Consider the following 20,225-nt stretch of genomic DNA (forward strand, 5'->3'; position numbering starts at 1 on the left):
CAGAGCTTTTCGAAGTAGTATTGCTTGGCGGTCTTCTTCAGGTGATGGTCCCTATTGTATTCCATAGAGGGTGATTGACAAGCAGTACTTTGAGAGACAGAGGGTGTGAGGAAGATGGCTGAACTGTAGAATGGAGGACTGCTGTGTTGAATGAGGTATCCGTCACAGAATCATGTACCAGAGCACAGTGAGAGGAAAAGGTGTGTACCGAACTCCACATGGCCGCCTTACACATGTCCGCAAGGGGCAGGTCATGTAGTTGGGCTGTGGTTGATGCCTGCACTCTCATGGAATGGGCTCATATCCCATATGGTGGGGAGAACCCTGACAAGTGATAGCAACGCATAATGTGCCCTGAGACCCACTTACAGATTCTCTGGGTGGAAATGGCCTGTCCTTTAATTCTCTCCGCTACGGCGACAAATAGCTTGGGAGACCGACTTCTCGAATGGCTTTGTCCTTTGTAGGTAAAAGGCCAGGGCCCCATGCACCTCGAGGGAATGATGCCGCCGTTCCTCGTTCAAGGCATGTAGTTTTGGAAAGAAGGTAGGTGGGTGTATGGGTTAGTTGGGGTGGAATTGTGAAACGACCTTTGGCCGAAACTTGGGATGCAGTTGCAGTGAGACCGTGTCCTTATGGAATGTGGTAAAAGGGGGGTTTTGCCATCATGGCTCCCACCTCATCAAATAGCTGAGCCATGTTGCTGAGGTAATGGCAACAGGGAAAGCGACCTTTCTGGAGAGAATAGGGAGAGTGCAGGAGGCCAGCAGTTCGAACAGAGAGTTCATTGAAGAGGTAAGGACTAGGCTGAGGTCCCATTGGGAAGTGATGGGCTGAATGGGTGGATATTTACATAATAGGCCCTTCCAGAATCGGGCGGTCAAGGGGTGGTTAAAAATTAGGGCTGTCAAGTGACTAAAAAATTAATCGCTGTTAATCGCATTGTTAAAAAATAATAGAATACTGTTTATTTAAATGTTTTTGGATGTTTTCTACATTTTCAACTATACCGATTACAATTACAACACAAAATACAAAGTGTACAGTGCTCACTTTATATTTATTTTTGATTACAAGTATTTGCACTGTAAAAAAACAAAAGAAATAGTATTTTTCAATTCACCTAATACAAGTACTGCAGTGCAAGCTCTTTATCATGAAAGTTGAACTCACAAATGTAGAATTATAAACAAAAAATAACTGCATTCAAAAATAAAACAATGTAAAATTTTAGAGCGTGCAAGTCCACTCACTCCTACTTCAGCCAATTGCTAACACAAACAAGATTGTTTACATTTGCAAGAGATAATGCTGCCCGCTTCTTGTTTACAATGTCACCTGAAAGTGACAACAGGCATTCACATGGCACTGCTGTAGCTGGCGTCGCAAGATATTTACATGCCAGATGCACTAAAGATTCACATGTCCCTTCATGCTTCATCCACCATTCCAGAGGACATGCGTCTATGCTGATGACAGGTTCTGCCTGATTACAATCCAAAGCAGTGCGGACTGACACATGCTCATCTTCATCATCATGAGTCAGATACCACCAGCAGAAGGTTGATTTTCTTTTTTGGTGTTTCGGGTTTCGTAGTTTCCGCATCAAGGTGTTGCTCTTTTAAGACTTCTGAAAGCATGCTCCACACCTCGTCCCTCTCAGATTTTGGAAGGCACTTCAAATTCTTAAACCTTGGGTCGAGTGCTGTAGCTATCTTTAGAAATCTTACATTGGTACCTTCTTTGTGATTTGTCATATTTGTAGTGAAAGTGTTCTTAAAATGAACATGTGCTGGGTCATCATCCAAGACTGCTATAACATGAAATGTATCAGAATGTGGGTAAAACAGAGCGGGGGACAGACAATTCTCCCTCCAGGGAGTTCAGTCACAAATTTAATTAACGCTTTTTTTTTTTTAAACAAGCGTCATCAGCATTGAAGCATGTCCTCTGAAATGGTGGCCGAAGCCTGAAGGGACATATGAATCTTTAATGCATCTGGCACATAAATATCTTCCGAAGCCAGCTACAGCAGTGCCATGCGAATGCCTGTTGTCACTTTCAGGTGACATTGTAAATAAGAAGTGGGCAGCATTATCTCCTGTAAATGTAAACAAACTTGTTTGTCTTCGCAATTGGCTGAACAAGAAGTAGGACTGAGTGGACTTGTAGGCTCTGAAGTTTTACAGTGTTTTCTTTTTGAGTGCAGTTATATAACAAAACAAAAAAAATCTACATTTGTAAGTTGCACTTTCACAACAAAGAGATTGCACTATAGTACTTGGATGAGGGGAACTGAAAAATACTATTTCTTTTGTTTATCATTTTTACAGTGCAAATATTTATAATCAAAAATAATATACACTTTGATTTCAATTACAACACAGAATACAATATATATGAAAATGTAGAAAAACATCCAAATATTTAATAAATTTCAATTGGTATTCTATTGTTTAACAGCACGATTAAAATTGTGATTAATTGCTATTATTTTTTTAATCACAATTTTTTTTTTTAGTTAATCACATTCATTAACTGTGATTAATCGACAGCCTAGTAAAAATCAAATGCCCTTTCACTGGAGGATGGAAAGAGCTAATGGTGGCAGGATGCGCTCAGAGAGCTGAGAGCGAGTTCCAGGGTTTTCAAATGGAGAAAATAGTGTAAGAGCATGGAGATGCCCACAGCTTCAGGGGCAAAACCTTGCTGTTGGGCCCAGCAGGTGAAGCATATCCATTTGGCCTGATAGGACTCCACGAGGCGATTCTGCAGGAAAAAAGGATATGCCTCACCTGCTGGGCCCAACAGAAAGGTTTTGCCCCTGAAGCTGTGGGCATCTCCGTGCTCTTACACAGCTACTGGAGAGGATGTCTTGCACTGCCAATGAGCAGCCTCATGCTAATGGAGGTGTCCATCCAAAAGCCATGCTGTCGGGTGTAGCGTCAATGGATCTGGATGTCTGAGTCTGCCGTGGTGTTGTGTCAACAGTTCCGGAAATGTCTGTAGCAGGAGTGGAGGTGGTTTTGACATGCTGAAGAAGGCAGCACCAGAACTGATAAGGCCAGAACGGAGTGATCAGAATGGTCATCGTTCTCTCCTGACAGAGTTTAGGGAGGATGTGGGGTTTGAATTGGGGTGGGGGGAGCATAGTTCGTCCAATCAGACCCATCAATGACCAAAGTGTCGCCCACTGAGTGGGCACCGAGCCTCCCCTGCTTGGTATTCGTGTGAGATGTAAAGAGGTCTACCCCAATGATCAAAGATGGTATACCCCAATGATCAAAGATGTCCGCAATCATCATGTCATGCAACTCCAATTCATGGTCAGTTGCAAAGTTCCTGCTGAGAGACTCTGCAATCACATTCTGGGTGCCAGGCACGTAGGCTGCTGACAAAAGGATATGATGTTCATTGCACCATTCCCAGAGGTGACTCGGCTCCATACACAACACTGGGGACCTCATGCCCCCTGGTTGGTTGATGTAATATACCGTGGTGGTGTTGACATGACTAGGACATGGTAATAGTGGATACCTGGTAGGAACACATGGCATACTTTGTGTACAGCCTGAAGTTCAAGAATGTTTATGTGCACCTGGCCTCTCACATGGTCCAGGTGCCTTGTGTCATGTGATCTCCAATGTGAGCACCCCAGCCAGAGTGTGATGCATCGAGTATGACTGTCATGGTCAACAAGGTTAGGAGGAAGGACATCCCAGAGCAGACTTGTATATGGTTTGGCCACCACCGAAGACAACGGCTGACCTCTGGTGGAATGCTGAGTATGATGTCCATTGACTGGTGCACAGGGGAACAGGCTCTTTGCAGCCATAGCTGTAGACAGAAAAGGTGCAGGTGGGCGAAGGGCATGCTGTATGTGCATGGTGCCATGTTCCCTAAGATGGAAAGGCAGGTCCTGACCAAGATCAAAGGGTTGGAGGTTATCAGGGCTATTTGGTCCAGTAGGCTCTGGAATCTGTCTTGTAGCAGATAAGCTTAGGCGGAGGTAGAATCAATGTGAGCTCCTATGAATTCCAGGGATTGAATAGGGTACAAAGTTGATTTTTCAACACTGATGCTCACTCTTAGGGAGGAGAGGAGTAGAAGAAGCTAGGACATCGATACTCGATCTTCCTCTTTGGACCATGCTGCCAGCAGACAGTTGTCCAGGTATGGGAAGACCAGGATTCCCTGATGTTGTAGGTGAGCGACTACCAAGAGAAAACTTTTGTAAAGACTCATGGGGCAGTGGTAAGTCCAAATGGGAAAACCCTGAATTGCAAGTGTCGATGCCCCACTTTGAACCTCAGGAACCTTCTGTGGGTCGGATGTATGTCAACATGGAAGTAGGTTTCTTGCATGTTGAGAGCTGTAAACTATCTGCCTTTTTCGAGTGAGGGAATGATGGCTGCAAGCATGACCATATGGAACTTCAGTTTGCAAATTGAGCAGGTAAGGTGACAGAGATCCAAGGTCAGTCTTCATCCCTCTTTCTTCTTGGGTGCCAGGAAATAGTTGGAATAGTCCTTCTCTAGGGCAAAAATACTATTGAGAGAGAGATCTCTGTGTGGGAGTTAGGACGGGAGATGTGGAGGAGGCGTTGTCATAAACTCTATGGTGTGGCCATGTCAAACGACGTCCAAGACCCAGTTGTCTGTTGTTACAGCTCTCCAAACTCCCGAAAGGCATGGAGGGTAGGAGCACTGATGTACAGAGTGGTTGACTGCTCTCTAGGCACACTCAGAAATACCATTTTCGCAATGACTGAGTTTATTGTGTCGAGGTCTGAATTGCCAGAATAGGTGGACGGGCTGTGTATCTTAGGGCGCTTCTGAGGAGGTTCATAGGCCCAATGACAGTAGAAGTGAGGAGTTCTACAGCGTTGGACTGGGGGTGGATGATAAAATTTTATCTTTGGTGCCAGTATGTATATGCTTAAGGATCATAAGGTGGCTCTACAGTCCTTTAGAGAGTGTAAGGAATCATCAGTTTTCAGGTTGAAGAGGTGTGATTCATGGAAGGGAAGGTCCTTGATTGTGTTCTTCACCTTTCCAGGGAGACCTGAGGAGCGTAACCAGGATTACCTCCTCACGACAATTTCAGACACTAATTCACGTGAGGACTTGTCTGCTGAATCAACTGCAGCCTGAAGTATGGACCTGGCAACCAGCTTGCCTTCCTGTATAATCTCTTGGAATCAAGTACGATCCTGCTTAGGTAGCTTATCTGCAAATTCCTCCATCCAGCCATAGTTTATAAAGTCATACTTGGCCATTGGTGCCAAGTAGTTAGAGATCTGGAACTGTAGTCCGGCCCAGGAGGCCTTTCAACAGATGAGGTCCAGTCTCTTACCCTCCCTGTCTGCCGAGGCAGAGCATGGGTGTTATTGTTTGATCCACTCTGATGCAGCCTGAATTAACAAGGAGTTAGGTGGAGGGTGTGAAAATAAAAATTCTGACCCTTTCAGGGAAAGTAGTTCCTTTTCTCTGTCCCCTTTGGGGTCGGTGCACACGTGGCAGGGATATGCCACACAGTGCGTGCTGGTTGAAGAATGGCGTCACTGATCGGTAAGGCAATACTTGCCAGTGCCGATGTGTGCAGAATGTCTACTAACTGGTGCTGACTGTCCTGCACCTCTTCTAGGGGGATCTCAAGAGCACTGGCTGTTCTCCATAAGAGTTCTTGAAACTGAAGATAGCCATCTGGCAGGGAGGAAGGTGTCGATGACACGGCTGTGTTTGGAGACAATGAAGGGAATCTCTCCAAAACCACCAGTACAGTCGGAGCCAGGATGATTGATGCATCATCTAAATCCATTTCCGAACATCTATTAGATGAAGAGTGGGACAGTGAAACAGCAGTTCTCCTGAGCCAAATGAGACTGTTCCAAAGGCAAATACTGGGGCCACGAGCTCCAAATGGCCACCTCGTTTGATCCTGCTGTTGTTGTCCTCCTTGGATTTACGGGAAAACTTAGTGCCATGCATATGCATGTGCTTCTGTAGCTCACAGCTAGGCCCCGATACAGGGTTCATAGCACCTGTACCAGCAGATCCAGATGGAGGCTCTGCAGTAGAGGGAGCACTCTTGAATTGTTCAGGCCGATGTACGGGGGTGGTGGGTTCCCCAATCAGGATCCAACTTTGGGCCCATGGCTACCTCCATGAGGTACTTCTTGAGACAGAGAGCTCTGGCTTCCCACGTATGGGCAGAGAAGGAGAGGCAGACACTGCACCTGCAGGTAATGTGGCCTTTCCCCGAACAGTACAAACAGAATAGGTGTTCATCGCTGGCGGAAAACAAGCGAGGGTAGGAAGCACAGACTTTGAATCCCGGTGTCTTCGGCATAATCCAGTACCCAGATCTGGGAGCTGCGGGGGCAGGGGAGGAGGGAGACTGGCAGGAAAAACTGTTGAAGCGGCATCCCAAGTTCTTAATTACAACAACTGCTAGAAACTACCAAAATACAATGAAAAACCACAAAATCCTAACTATGAACAAAAATAAAATCTGTTGTGTAAAATTGTTTGAAAATGTGTCACTAAAACAAGAGGTCAAGCGGAAGCTCCTTCTCAGACCATGCGGTGGTGAAAAGGAACTGGAGATGTGGATGGCCCGCCCCGCCTTTTTTTGCCTGGGGCGAAACTCCGAGGTAATACAAGTGCGCATGCGCGGACCACTGAGCACTACTACTTTAAAAGCTCCGGCTCTGGGGGCATGGAGCATGTGCATAACCCCCCATGGAATACAATAGGGACTCAAAGAAGAATCATTGGTTTCCTTAGCAATTGATGCTGCTCCTTGGTAAATAACCTGGGCCCTAAGCACAAAAAACATGGCTTAGGGATGTATCTGTGCTCTGACTTGAACTGTGTTTGCAGAGTGACTCTGAGCTTGTGTGTGGAAAGTAGACACACTTCTATAGAGGGCCAGATTCTGCTCTCAGTTACATTGCCGCTGTCCCAAAGGCCATGTTTTTGGTACTGGGTTGTTTTCTTTTTTGGACAACATTGTCCTTAGGTTCTCCCAAGTCCCCTGATGAGGCTGTTGATAACAGAAGCCCTTGCTGATAGAACAAATTACAGGAACATGTTGCCGGTGACTGCTCCATTCATCAATTCAAGTTTCATTAGAGTCAAGAAGATAATTAAGCACTAAGGCATGTTGTATTAGGCCAGTATACACACCTCAGGTGAGCTCTGAGGCACAGGGTTGAGGGCTGAGTGACTCCAATGATCTCCAGGGACTCAAAGAGCATATTAAAGACCCAGCAAAGGGGAACCTGGAGCTTCTTGTCACTAATAAAACTATAGCTGCAAAGCCAAAATGCTAACGTATGTTTAAGGAAAAGTAATTGTACATGAATGAATGAACGTGCACCAAGGGTCTGTCTCAAAGCCAACTGAAGTCTGGCTATTCATTCCAATGAGCTCTAAAGGGTCCCACGGAGGGCCAGGATTTTGAGCTCTCACCCTTTTTATCACCTCTCCTTTTGGCCTCAATCTGTTCTATCTGTTTAGATCCCTCTGCTGGCCAGATTCCCCTTTTCAGCTCTGCAACCACTTCTGAGTTTCTTCTTTCATTTCTGCTGTCTTAAGCATCTTGGATTTACCCCTATTGCAAGCCTCCCTGAAAACTGCTAGGGCTTCAGTGTAAGCTTGTCCTTTCTACTTCCCTTCCAAGCCTCTCCTTTCCAGAAGCTCCTTACGAAACCTTCCTCCTCCCCTAGACACATTCAACACTTCTGCTTCAGCCAACTTTACTCCCAGTACCTTTCAGAATCTCTTCAGTCAGTCTTTTCACGGAGACACATGTATTCTGAGGCACATTGAGTGTATAAACATATATGTGTCTGGCTGATACCTACATAACCAGCATAGGACCAAACTTTCGGGGTAAGGCACCCTTGCACTCATTTCACTACCTGATCACAATGCATATGGCCAGCCCAGCCATGACACATTTTCTTAGCCGCTAGTAAACAAAAACAAAAAAAAGTTATTTCCGTTTATTTTTCAAAGCTGTCTATGCACATTTCGCTGCACTGCAAACTAACTAAGCAACAGGCTGCTACCCACCAGGCTGGAGATCATCTTGAATTCTTCACTCATTTTCTCAGCTGTCTGAGCCATTTAAGTTTCACTGCCACAGCAAACATATACTGGACTATTTCCATACCTCCTGATACGCACGTCAATCAGGAGAAGAACAGCAGATGCCTATGGAATAACATGGTGAGACACCAGCTCTCATGGAAAATAGAGCCCGGGTTGTTAAGTGACTGAAGCTGGTAGGAGGATGCAGAACAAGAAAACAGGAGAATATGAATGTTCTTCTATCTGCTTCCCCATCTCCCACATGCTTACACACGAAAGCAATATTTATCAGTTTGAGGACAGACTGATTGGGGGCACCAGTACCTCACTCCCTGTTCCTCCTAACCTTGAGCATTTCACCACTTCTCGTTTCACCAGCCCCCTCACCCTTTCTCTCTTCCTATTTCCAAACAAACTTTGTGGGTTTTCTTATTGTCAATGGTTCCGGAAACTTTGGGGACCTCATATGAAACCATGTGATCCATATGCAGAATGAAGAAAGCCCAGATTCTTGTACTATAAGAGTTTGAATGACTAGTCCAAGGGTACCGTCACTGTACAAAATGACAGGCACAAAAAGCACGCACAGAGTGGCCCACCCATCTGTGCAGGCTGGCACTAAAAATTCTGGCAACAGTATCTGAGGATTGATGGCGCCATTTCATGTGCTTTTCATTCATAAAATTGACAGGTGGATCTGCTTCCCCTCTCCTCCACCTCTGTTACTTGTGTTCCTTTCAACACATAGTTCTTCTCCCAAAAGGATTTTTCTGCAACTTTCTGAAGCCATGTGAGGGAGAAGAATTAATTATCTGAGCTAAAGGGGTCATGTTTACATCATCTCAGATACTTGGTGCAACAGTGGCTAAAGGGAGAACACTAAAAATACCATAAAGATGAGCCACAGACGCACATCTGAACTTTCTTCAAGTTCACAGATATTCAGATTGAGAGTCTGCGTTTTGGTTGTTTTAATAGGTGAGAGAGGCCAGTTGTAAAGTTTGCATCCATTTCAGAATCTATTTAACGCTGATGGATTATCTGATCTGAAAATGCCATTCTATCTTGTGCTTTCAAACTCTATCACTCAGCACACACTTCTCAGGGACTTTTGGAGATCCAGCTACTCAATTACCTACAGGTGCCACAGCGGGTATCCTCAGAACCTCCCTGTGTCATACACAATCCTGGTGACCTATGTCATGTGTGTCCTCAGATTCTGAGAGACAACACTCTCACTGATCTGATAGGCCAGATCTCTCTTTGGCCCAGTAACATTGATTTGCAATCTATAATTAATTTGAGACTGCATTTTAGTGTAGTACATTAAGCTCACAATAATCCCTGTGTTATACTTGGGACTACAAAAATACAGTTTTTTCCCAGAACTAACTAAGGTATCATTTCAAAAATGGAAAGCAAAGACTATGAAAAAAATAAGTTACACTGCATATATATTTGGTAAATGAAACCCATTTTTAATTTCTAAAGTATCTCATTACAAACCCATCCATCTGTTACGATCCTCACTTCCATTAAATATGTGTTCCATAAGAGCTGCTGACAGCCTTTCATGCCAGCAGCTAGGCCCAGAATCATGCTGTTCTTCTCTTTTCATTAAGAACTTTTGTTTTTACATCTTATGTTATTTATATCTGTAGGTGACTGGAATGCACATATTGCAAACACAGGACCTGATTCTGCAAGACGCCGAGCATCTCCTGGAAGATCCTGAGCCCCCTCAATTCCTACAAATGTCTACAGGAATGGAAGGAGCTCAGCACGTTGCCAGATCAGGTCTACAGGGACTGCTAAAGGCAATCAATTCACAGGAATACACAGAGGAGGCTTCTTCCATCTGCCCAGGAGGGAAGAGGTGATTTTGGTTCCATGCTTGTTCAATGAACAGTACCCTGAGCCCAGATTGCCAGCTTCCTCAACCTGCACTTAGATCTGAGCTGGCAAAGTTATTTCTCTCCCTTACATGTTCCTTTCCAATAACCCTACAGGGGGCTGGTATCTTCAGTTAAAATACTCCTCTGAAAAGAGAGACGCTACCACCAAGGTAGCTTCCAATATTCCTTATTCCAACACAAACTTCAGCATTTCCTATCGTTTACATTAATACATCTTTTTGTGCTGACTCATTTTGGACCTGACCCCATGAGGTGCGGACAGCTCTCAAATCCCCCTGACAGCAGGGAGCATAGAGGGTGCTCAATACTCCACAACAGGCACCATTAAGCAAAGCATTTAAGCATTCACTTAACTTTTAAGTATCTATTTAAATCCATCTCTGTTCAGCAAAGCATTTAAACATATGCCAAAGTCTGTTGATTTCAACAGAACTAAAGCACCTTACTGGGCAAGGATAGGCTTTAGCATGTGCTTAACGTTAATCACATGCTTAAATTCTTTGCTGAATTGGGGTCAGGGTAAAGCCCTTTAGGCAAAATGCTGCCTACCGAAGCCAGCACATTTCCGCTACAAATTGCCATCATAAACCTCTTCATCCATTTAACACCAGTCAGGAAAATGTCAGTTCCATAAAGTGCAACATATAGATTATTGTTGATGTGAGCAAACTACTTTATAAGGCCGTTTCTATGCTCATAAATATTTGGTAATCGCCACAGAAGACAAAGTCCACACCATCAGTGACAATGCTGACCTACCATTTATGGGAAAATCCGATAGAGTTTAAAAGGAAATGATAACTTTTCTTTGGGGGTTAAATTACAGAATTTAAAAGAAACCACTTCTACTAGATGATTCTATATGTTGGATCAAGAAAACCCTTAAGAATGATCTCATTTCACTCTATATAAAAGTATTCTAAAAACCTATTCCTATTCTACGTAGCCTCACTGGTTTCATCCTCATTAAATTCTATAGGACTTACCCATAAAGGCCTTGGCTTTTGTCTGTTATGTACCAAGCACATTTGCATTGCTCTATAAACAATAATTTATCAAAATCTAACTTCTTAATAATACAGAACAGAAGCTCAGTGCCCTAAAAGCCACTTCTGAAGTTCCACAGCAGTTAAATTTATTAAAACTGTGATACACAAGGCTGATAATCAGATAGATAGAGTTGAAAGAGAATATAATGCTGTGTCTCAGTAAACAGACGAGCTACATATTTCACTGGGCAAATTACAGAACATTGCTGCAGACTGTGATGCCTATGAGGAATGGTCATGGAATTCACCAAATTAGTTTTTGATGGGAGCAGAAGTGGGGAGAGGAGAACTGCACTGCAGGTAATCAAATTGCTAATTGATTTCCCTTCAATGATCTCTAAATCCTTAGGATGTGATAAAATGCAAGTTCTACATTTCATTTTCAACTCAAACTAACCATACTGTATATCAGCAAAAGCCAGCATGACAACCTGGCTCTCCCACAAGTGCCTGGGCTAACCATATGTGCTACAAGTCACCTGCAGAAGCTGAACATTATAATGTAACATTTAGGAGGCAGGAGGGATACGTGCTGAAAAAAAATCAACAGGCTCAAATCACCCTTAACCTATATTAGTGGGTATATACATTTTTCACCAGTGCAAATCATTGTACAAGGCTCAGGGCGAGAGTGAATCAAGCCCTCTGATTATAACAAAAAAATAACCTATTAAAACAGTGCACCTTATTCTGACACTGGTCTTAGACTTGTGCGACTCCTGATTTACACCAGTGTAAGATCAGAATCAGATCCTATGTGTAAGTGACATTACGGGAAGACATACACCAGCCAAAGGAAGCAAGTTCTTATTTAAGGTTTGCTCTGAATCTGTAGATATATTGAGGCTGAATTAAACAACCTAGCCCACAAAGAGTTTTATCAAAGTCCTTGTACACTGAGAAATGGTATAGCCCTAGGTTAGCTGTTGTACAAGAGTTGTACAAATCAGCTACAAACCTCTCTTTCTAAATGAGTCAATAGGGACAAAGCAGGACTGATCAGACCCTCAGATTAACGCTTTCCCTCTTTCCAGTTGTATTTATTATAACTATGTTTCAGTCTCTCATTCTTTTGCACCATTTATTCCTGGCAGGGCCTGTTTCCCTTCCTACCATTTGTCTGTCTTGTCTAGCCGGTAAGTTCTTCCAGACTTGCTAGATGTCTGTATACTGCATAGCAGAATGGGGTCCTGATCTCAATCGAAACAAATGGGACTTACTACAAAGTAAGGTAGAAAAAAATCTGGCCCCTAGTTTTTAGATGCAGTTCTAAGTAATTCATTTTTGGTAAAGTATTTCGCCTTCTGTGTATTCTTGCTAATGCTGAATGCATTAGTTATTTCTCTCTCCTGAGCAGCTGCAATTATCATGTATTATTATTTATTTGTATTACAGAGGCTCTCAGGATATGTCTACACAGGGAGAAAAAAACCACAGCTGACCCAGGTCAGCTGACTCCAGCTCGTGGGGCTTGGGCTCTGGGGCTTTTCTTTCTGCGTAGCCGTACCCCCAGAGGCCTGGACTGAGACTGAGTCCACACTGTACTGGCACTACACAAACACACAGTGAGAGACAACCCCTGACAGAAAGTGCTTACAATCTAAACAGACAAAACAGGCAAACAGTGGGAGGGGAAACAGAGGGACACAGAGGCCCAAGGTCACACAGCAGGTCAGTGGCACAGCTAAGAACAGAGCCAGTTCTCTCGATTCCCAGTCCGCTGCCAGGTCCACAATACCACACTGCCTCCCAGGTTTATTTCTGTATAGCATTCTTCATAGGAGTAGTATCACAAAATGCTTCTCAACCACCAGGTCAGTGCTAGCTGGAAAGGAGCAGCACCGGGGGGGGGCGGGCGTTAAGAACAGGTTAGACAAACGCCTCTCAGGGATGATCTATGTTTGGTGGCTAGAGCAAAAAGGACTGGATACAGGATTCACAGGTCCTATTCTTAGTTCCGACATGGATTTGCTGTGTGATCTTAGGCAGGTCAATCACCTCTGACTTTGCCACTGTGAAACTGGCATTACTGTTCTGGAGCTGTAAACTTTCATTTGCCCTGCAGGGGATTCCATTGAACAACACCAGGTTCCTGTAAATCAGACACTCCTCCTTCCTGTAGTGTTGGGTAGGAATTTACAGCTCCAGACTCTATATTTCCTTATCTCAAAGGGTTATTGTGTGAAGCTTAATAGACCACAGTTTCTAAAGCACTCTGGGATGAAAAGCACTGTACAAGTGCAAAGTATTATTATTAAAGATTATTGTCTAAAGCTTTACTAAAGAGCATTTGATACCAAGTACAAATTTATTTCCAGACCTCTTAACTAAAATGGTATAAAACTAGATTAAAATATTTTTCTAAAGTAAGTGATAAAGATAATCACAGTCAGGGTACAACTTGCATTCCCCGTTTCAGCTATTCGTTGTTTTAAGGACATAGATACAAAGGAATAAAAAAAAGTAAACAAAAATCACAGTTTATAATAGAATGGCCAATTCAACCTTAAAGAGACACTGTCAACTTTAAATTCATAACTTAAACAAGCAAATTTCCTTGCTAGTTGGTCTAATCTTACCCTCAGTCTTTCTGGCATATATCCAGTCTAACCAAGCTGACTTCCACTGAGAGCAGAATTTGAGCCCTTAACAATAATGTAAACTTAGATGGTTGAAACTGGAAGCATTTTTTAATTTCCAATTTACTTTTCACTAATTACCTTTTGCATTTCTTGCACTGCACAAAGTAGTCAATGACATTCATGTCATTTTGTTTACAAATCATTGCTCAACACTGCAATATTTGGTTGCAAATATTGCAGAAGAACATTTTTTGTTTAAAAACAACTATATCTAGTGGCAGTTAGAAAAAACAAATATTTCTATTGGTTGTAAGTTTGTAAAAGCACATTCTTACAAAGTCTAAAGTTTGGTCCAAATGCAAGTTGATGGTATCTCTTCACTGAGATTAAAGTTGGGTGGGAAATGATTTTTCTGGCCTGTGAAAATTTTCAAGATTTCAAAATTTTCCTGTTCTGTATCAGGACAAAACCAAATATCCCAGGTGAGTGCCTTAACAAGCAGGTGACTGACTATCCTGGGGTGGGTTAAATATTTCTTGGAACGGGGACTCAAACTTGGGTCTCCCACATCCCAAGTCAATACTCTGATTGCTGGACTAGCAAGTCAGTCTTCCTCGGTCTCTCTGACCTAATGAATATACAGTTATTTATACACAACAGAATAGCTCAAATAGGAGAGACTGAGTAACCCCTATCCCAGAAAAGCCATTTGCCTGATAGTTATGCTAAACACTGGGCTATTCTGTAAGGACAAGTTACAGTATTTCCTATAACTGAGGAACCAAAAGCATACAGGAGCCATGACAAGATATTTAGCAAAGTAGGCAGTTAACCTCCAGGGTAGAATTTGGTCTCCTGCCATATCAAATATATCCTGTAAGTTATGGCAACAAACATTGGCAAAAGGGACAGGTGATTATGAAGACACAAGATTATATGACAAATCAATAAAATAATTATATAAAGTTGGTTAAAATGTATGCAGCCAAAAAAATAAAAGAAAGATGCCACTTTAATATGTCAGACGTAAGTCAAGGATATGAATATAGGTGAACGCTGGTTTGTTTTAGGTTGGTCATAATCTTTAGACACACCTGACATTTTTGTAGTACATAATATGCTTTCTTCGCACCTCCAGCGCTGTTTATTTTGCAAAGATCAGTTTTTACACTTCTTCTCTCACAGCTATAACAAAGGATTCCTTAGGACTGAGTCAACCACAGCAATGCCTCCATTTTAGCAGCACAGATCAATTCTCCCTTCCAGGCCAACGTATCACCAAAAGATGTCCATCTCCACCCCTTTTTGTTCTTTAGTAGAGTCACCATTCAGAAATAAATGCCTCCCTCCCATTCGTGGGCTCCACTGATGGATGTGCCAGGACTCCTAAACAGCCTCCCTTTACTGTTCTGCACAATGATCTCGGCAGTAGAAGGTTCAAAAACCCTTCCAATGGACCAGCCCATATTCAGTACAAAATTGATTTACCACGGCTGTAGTCCCCTTTGTGTTTCTGCATCAAGCAAGGAGATTTTATTCTCCTTCATTTTTCTGCTCTGGGTTTCCTCTCCATTGTGCTTGCCTTTGAAGCTTACTGCTGTGTAGAGATGTTAAGATTTCTCCACTACACATGCTTTTTTTTTTCCCACTACACAGATAGCCCGGATGGATACCACACAGTCAATTGAGAGACTTTTTGTGCACCCGCATTAAAAGGCTTTTATGTCCAGCTATGAAAGAGGATCTTCGTCAATGCTTCCAATCAAAAATGTAATCAACAAAGTCTATGTGAAGCTTCCACACATTATCAGCTTCCTAGATAATAAAGTGGGGAGCAATGGATTCCTTATTCCACTTCAGGTTACAGCAAGGAGTAGTCCCTTTCACGCTTTGTTTGTTTGTTTAGAGAAAAAACTGAATTAAGCTCGAGGAAACTGCCCAGCGTGGACACAATTCTCTCAACAATTAGGATGAGATTCATGAATCAAAATCAGCACATCATGCCATTTTAAAGAGACTAATGAACAACTCAAGATGACATTTTCACTGTTCTGTGTTCCTTGTTTTTCTTCAGGGAAATCACATCCATTGCATCAATGGGGCCTAATACTCTTTCAGATGACAAACACCGCAATATATTCTCATTAAAATCGTGTAAGTTGTTCAACATGGGCTTAGTCCTGTCTCGGCTCTAAAAAAGGGGCAATTAAATAAAATGTTCATGTGATTCAACTTATCCTATCCACATTCTTTTCTGGTTGTGCATTTAAGCTTGGTGTAGCACAACCAAAGGGGAAAAAAGTGGAAATCTTTAATGAAGCAAAAAAATGCCTTACTGGGACCAAATAAAAGGCTTGAAATTACCTTAATTAGCCAAGGGGAATTTCGTGCAAGCCAGAGAGACTGGGAAAGTCTTTTGCAGAGAGACGGACTGAAAACTTCAACGAGATCCTGAATAAACATGACTGCACTATGCAACTCTCGGAGTCTGCAGCACAAAAGGCAAAACCAGAGTCTAATTCTACTTCTCTATCTCATGATGTTTCTTAAGACATAATTTCAGGAAGAAAGGCAAGAATGGCACAACACCCACAGGTACAAGTCAGCCCTCTCTTCTACCCTAGTCAATCCACTTTGCTGAGATCAAAGTTTCGCCCTCTTTTTAAAAAAATATATTTAGTGCTGGGGGAAAAAATCCAGACAGATGACCATTACTATTATATGTTTCTGAGTAGCAGCAGTGTTAGTCTGTATCTGCAAAAAGAAGAGGAGGACTTGTGGCACCTTAGAGACTAACAAATTTATTAGAGCATAAGCGTTCATGAGCTACATACAGCTCACTTCATCGGATGCATACCAATGAAGTGAGCTGTAGCTCACGAAAGTTTATGCTCTAATAAATCTGTTAGTCTCTAAGGTGCCACAAGTCCTCCTTTTCTTTTTATTATTATATGTAATTGTGGTAGTGCCTGGAGCCGACAGCTCCATCACACTAGGTGCTGTATACATGTAGACAAAAAGGAAGTCCCCACCCCACAGAGCTTACAACCTAAGGATAAAGTGAGAGACAACGGGGAGACACAGCAAAGAGACAGCAGAGCACCAGGTAACAATGAGATGACTGTGATCAGTGTAATAAGGGGCAATCACAGACTAAATCCCTGTTTTCCCACAAAACACATGGAGTCCAGGTAGAAGCAATACAAGCTTCCCCAATGGGGCACTGGCAATATGCCTCAGTCCTGACTTGGAAGGACCACTCTGACAGCTGAAAGCACAGTTCAGTCTCCAGGGCTCATTCAATCCATGGCCTACCAAATGCTACCTGGGTTGGTGGGTTTGGGGATGCTGAACACACATCTAACAGAAAGCAGACTGAAATCACCACTCATTTCCCTTAACTAACGAACACTACAGCAAATAGTGGGTAGCAACTTTCAGTTGCTACCTATAAGGGATGGATTAAAATCAGCTGAACTAGGGATGAAAGGTTCATAATGCATTTCCAACCCCCAGAGCAATCCAGTTCCCTGCAGTATCTTTTTAATTTCACTGTTGATGCAGTTGTGTTACAGGTCTACACTCCTCCAGCACCTTACTCAGAGCACCCAGCATCTAATTACAGCTTCCTGCCTGCTTTACCTCAAACTCCCTCTGACTAACCTCTAGCCGCACCGGTGTGTTTTCATTAACACCAGACCATCCAGGGTCTATCAGCAATGGAGCACTTTACTTAAAGGAGATAGCAGAACAAACTGTGCTGATTTCCCCAGGAAATGCTCCCAAGACCTATTCCCAACGCCCACTGCCCTCAAATCAATCTTCTGAACAAACCAAAATTGATCCAGGCCTAGATGCACCTTCCAGAAAGACCAATCCACCCATTTTCTCCTAGAGCCCAGCTCCATAAGATGCATCACCGTGTGCAATTACTTCCTCGCTGGCCACTTAAACATTATTAGGTCCAGGTCAGGATGACCTTGCCTGAACTTCTCAGATGTAGATATAAAACTAGGGCTTCATCACACTGACCAGCTGGCTGCTAGCTTGCTCTGCCTGCAAAAAAAACAGCACTACATCTGAGTGAGGGAATCTGACACTTCTCCAAGAGGAACACAGAATGCCAGCTTTGAGAGAAAGAGATGGGGTTTACAGAAAGAGACCTTTAGGGAGGATATATAAAGCCCAGCATTTAGTACTACAAGACAGAGACAAACAAGAGTTTAATCAAAACAAGATTACTACCTTAAAGAAAAGGGCCCCCCCCCCCGCACTCCATGTTGCCAAAAATTCTAGTGCCTCCATCAGAATCCCATTCCATAATTCTTGCAGCAATAAAATGTTATCTGCCTCTCCACTCCAAGTAAGCCTCCTCCCCAGGCTTCACTTAGCAGTTGCTCTATCTCCTTCCTAGAGTCTGTTGAAACAGACGCCTTCAGACTCCCTGCTTGGTCTGTCACAGTTTGCCTTGCTTCTGTCTCTTCCCCTCCAACACCAGACGTCAGCACCTGATGCTCCAGTCGTCTCTGCCAAGCTCTGTCCCAACAAGGAATTTATTTGCTCTTTCTACTGTAAAGAAGACTCTCATCCTGTATTTTTTATTCCTTCCTATCTATTATGCTTTTCACTCTCTGTTCTCTTGCCATCCCACTATTTATCTTCCAATTTCTTTTACTCTGAGCTCTGCCCTTAGTTTCTTTCTGGCACCTGTCCCTCTCCCCTACCTACTCCTCAAAAACAATTAACTTAACCTCTATCCAAGATCAAAGACTCTAGTAACAAGTATTAAGAGTATGCCCCTTATTTAGGATGTAGGAACACAGCCTGATTCTCCATTGGTCTTAACGTAGCATATTTCTCCTCTGTCCCATTTCTCTCTGGATCCTTTTTTGGCTGTGCAAACTTGACATGGAATGAAAGTTTCAATAGATGCTACAAGAAAAGTACATTAAACATTATTATTATTAAACATTTATATTGTGGTAGCATTTAGAGGGCAACTAGATCAGGGCCCCATTGTGCTAGGCACTGTACAAGCATCTAAGAAACGACAATCCCTGCCCCGAAGACCTGACAGCCTGAAAGATAAGACATACACACGGATGAGAAGCTGGGGGTAGGGGAGTGAGAGATAATCACAGTGATGAGATGTGCCCAGTTCTTAGCCAGTCAGGAGTGGCAATCACAAGTTATTCCATAGGAAGACCTATAGCCTACACAGAACTGTGTGAGTTTTGTTAAGCCTTTTTCCTTGAGCAGGATCTGTTCTTCTACCACGGCTTTTTGAAATGCTAGACTGGAAAACCTGCATGGGTTCAGCTGATGGCACGAACTCTTAAAGTTGTGGAGAAACCAAACCTAAACCTTCTTCAGACTCCGGAAGCGAGGCCTGAAATAATCCCTGAAACTACAGTCTCCCCCCACCTTGGTCCCCTAATGATGGCATCTTTTCCCAATCGAGGTAACCGAGAGGTATTTAGAGCTAATCAAGTTGGGGCTTGATCACCTTTTTCTCCTCTTCATACCTGGCTTATAGGATGTGGGTTCTTTTTTTTTTTTTTTTTTTTTTTTTGGAGAGGGTGGGGGTTATTAAGCAGGGTGAACCCTTCCAACCAAAAGCCTTGTCATGTTATAAAAGATTTCAACCTGGCATGCTGGGGTGAAATCAATGCTCCATAAAAGTGATTAATTGTTCCCCTCCCCCCCACAAACTCTGGACGCGCCACAAGAGCAGCAGAGCTATTCAGCCGGTGTTAGCGACCCTGCTGCAGGCTTCAGGCTGCGATAATCCCATGGGAATTACTCATTCAAAACTATTACATATCAACTAAATTGTTACCAACCAAAACATATCAGGATCATTTTATCCCGGGAAACTGCTTGTGCTACCATGAAATGTATTTACTGTAAAATAAATGTTTTGGGGTTTTTTTTTACAAGAGCTCAATAGTTTGTTTTATAGGAAACACCTGAGGTGGTTTTTTAGGCCAGTTTTAGAGAGGCACAAATCAATGACTAGTCTTCTTACACTCCCACTATAAACTACCCTATGCTACCAGGGGCAAATTTACTCCTGTGCAGACAGACAGCACAAGGTAGATGAACCATTTAAGTCTTATTCAAGCCCTGTTTTGAATTTAAAATCCCGCTATTAACCTGTATTATACCTATAGTATTCTACAGTTACTTGCCAAAATACCGCAATTTCACTCTTGAAAGATGCAATACTTCGAATACAGAAGAGCATAATGTTGGCTCCTTTACTAAAGGTCACGTAAGAACACACAGGAGTACTAGCAGAAGGGGAGCAAACATGAAATACTTTTTCAGCACAGTGTCAAGGGATTTTCAGCTCATTTCTGGCCAGGTTTTAGGAACAAACATTTCATCTGCTTTCACAGAACTTCTCATTACTGAGTCGAAGAAAAAAAAATTGCCCTAAGCAAACATAAACAAACTTCTGCCAGTAGGTCAATTTCGGCAGAATGTTGATTCTTCGCTCAGTAACACCAACATAAATAAGGAATAAGTCCCTAAAGACAATGAACTGATTATGTTGGTGCAAGGCAAGAGGAGAAT

The 20,225-nt window shown here is 42.9% G+C and overlaps 1 protein-coding gene across 6 annotated transcripts in view; it reads right to left on the reverse strand.

Moving 5' to 3' along the window:
- Positions 1-20,225, reverse strand: part of SEMA5B (semaphorin 5B) — a 354,318-nt gene that overhangs the window by 105,896 nt on the left and 228,197 nt on the right. The window lies entirely within an intron of this gene.

Source organism: Chelonia mydas, chromosome 11 (genome assembly GCF_015237465.2).
Source record: "Chelonia mydas isolate rCheMyd1 chromosome 11, rCheMyd1.pri.v2, whole genome shotgun sequence".
Classification (NCBI taxonomy): domain Eukaryota; kingdom Metazoa; phylum Chordata; order Testudines; family Cheloniidae; genus Chelonia; species Chelonia mydas.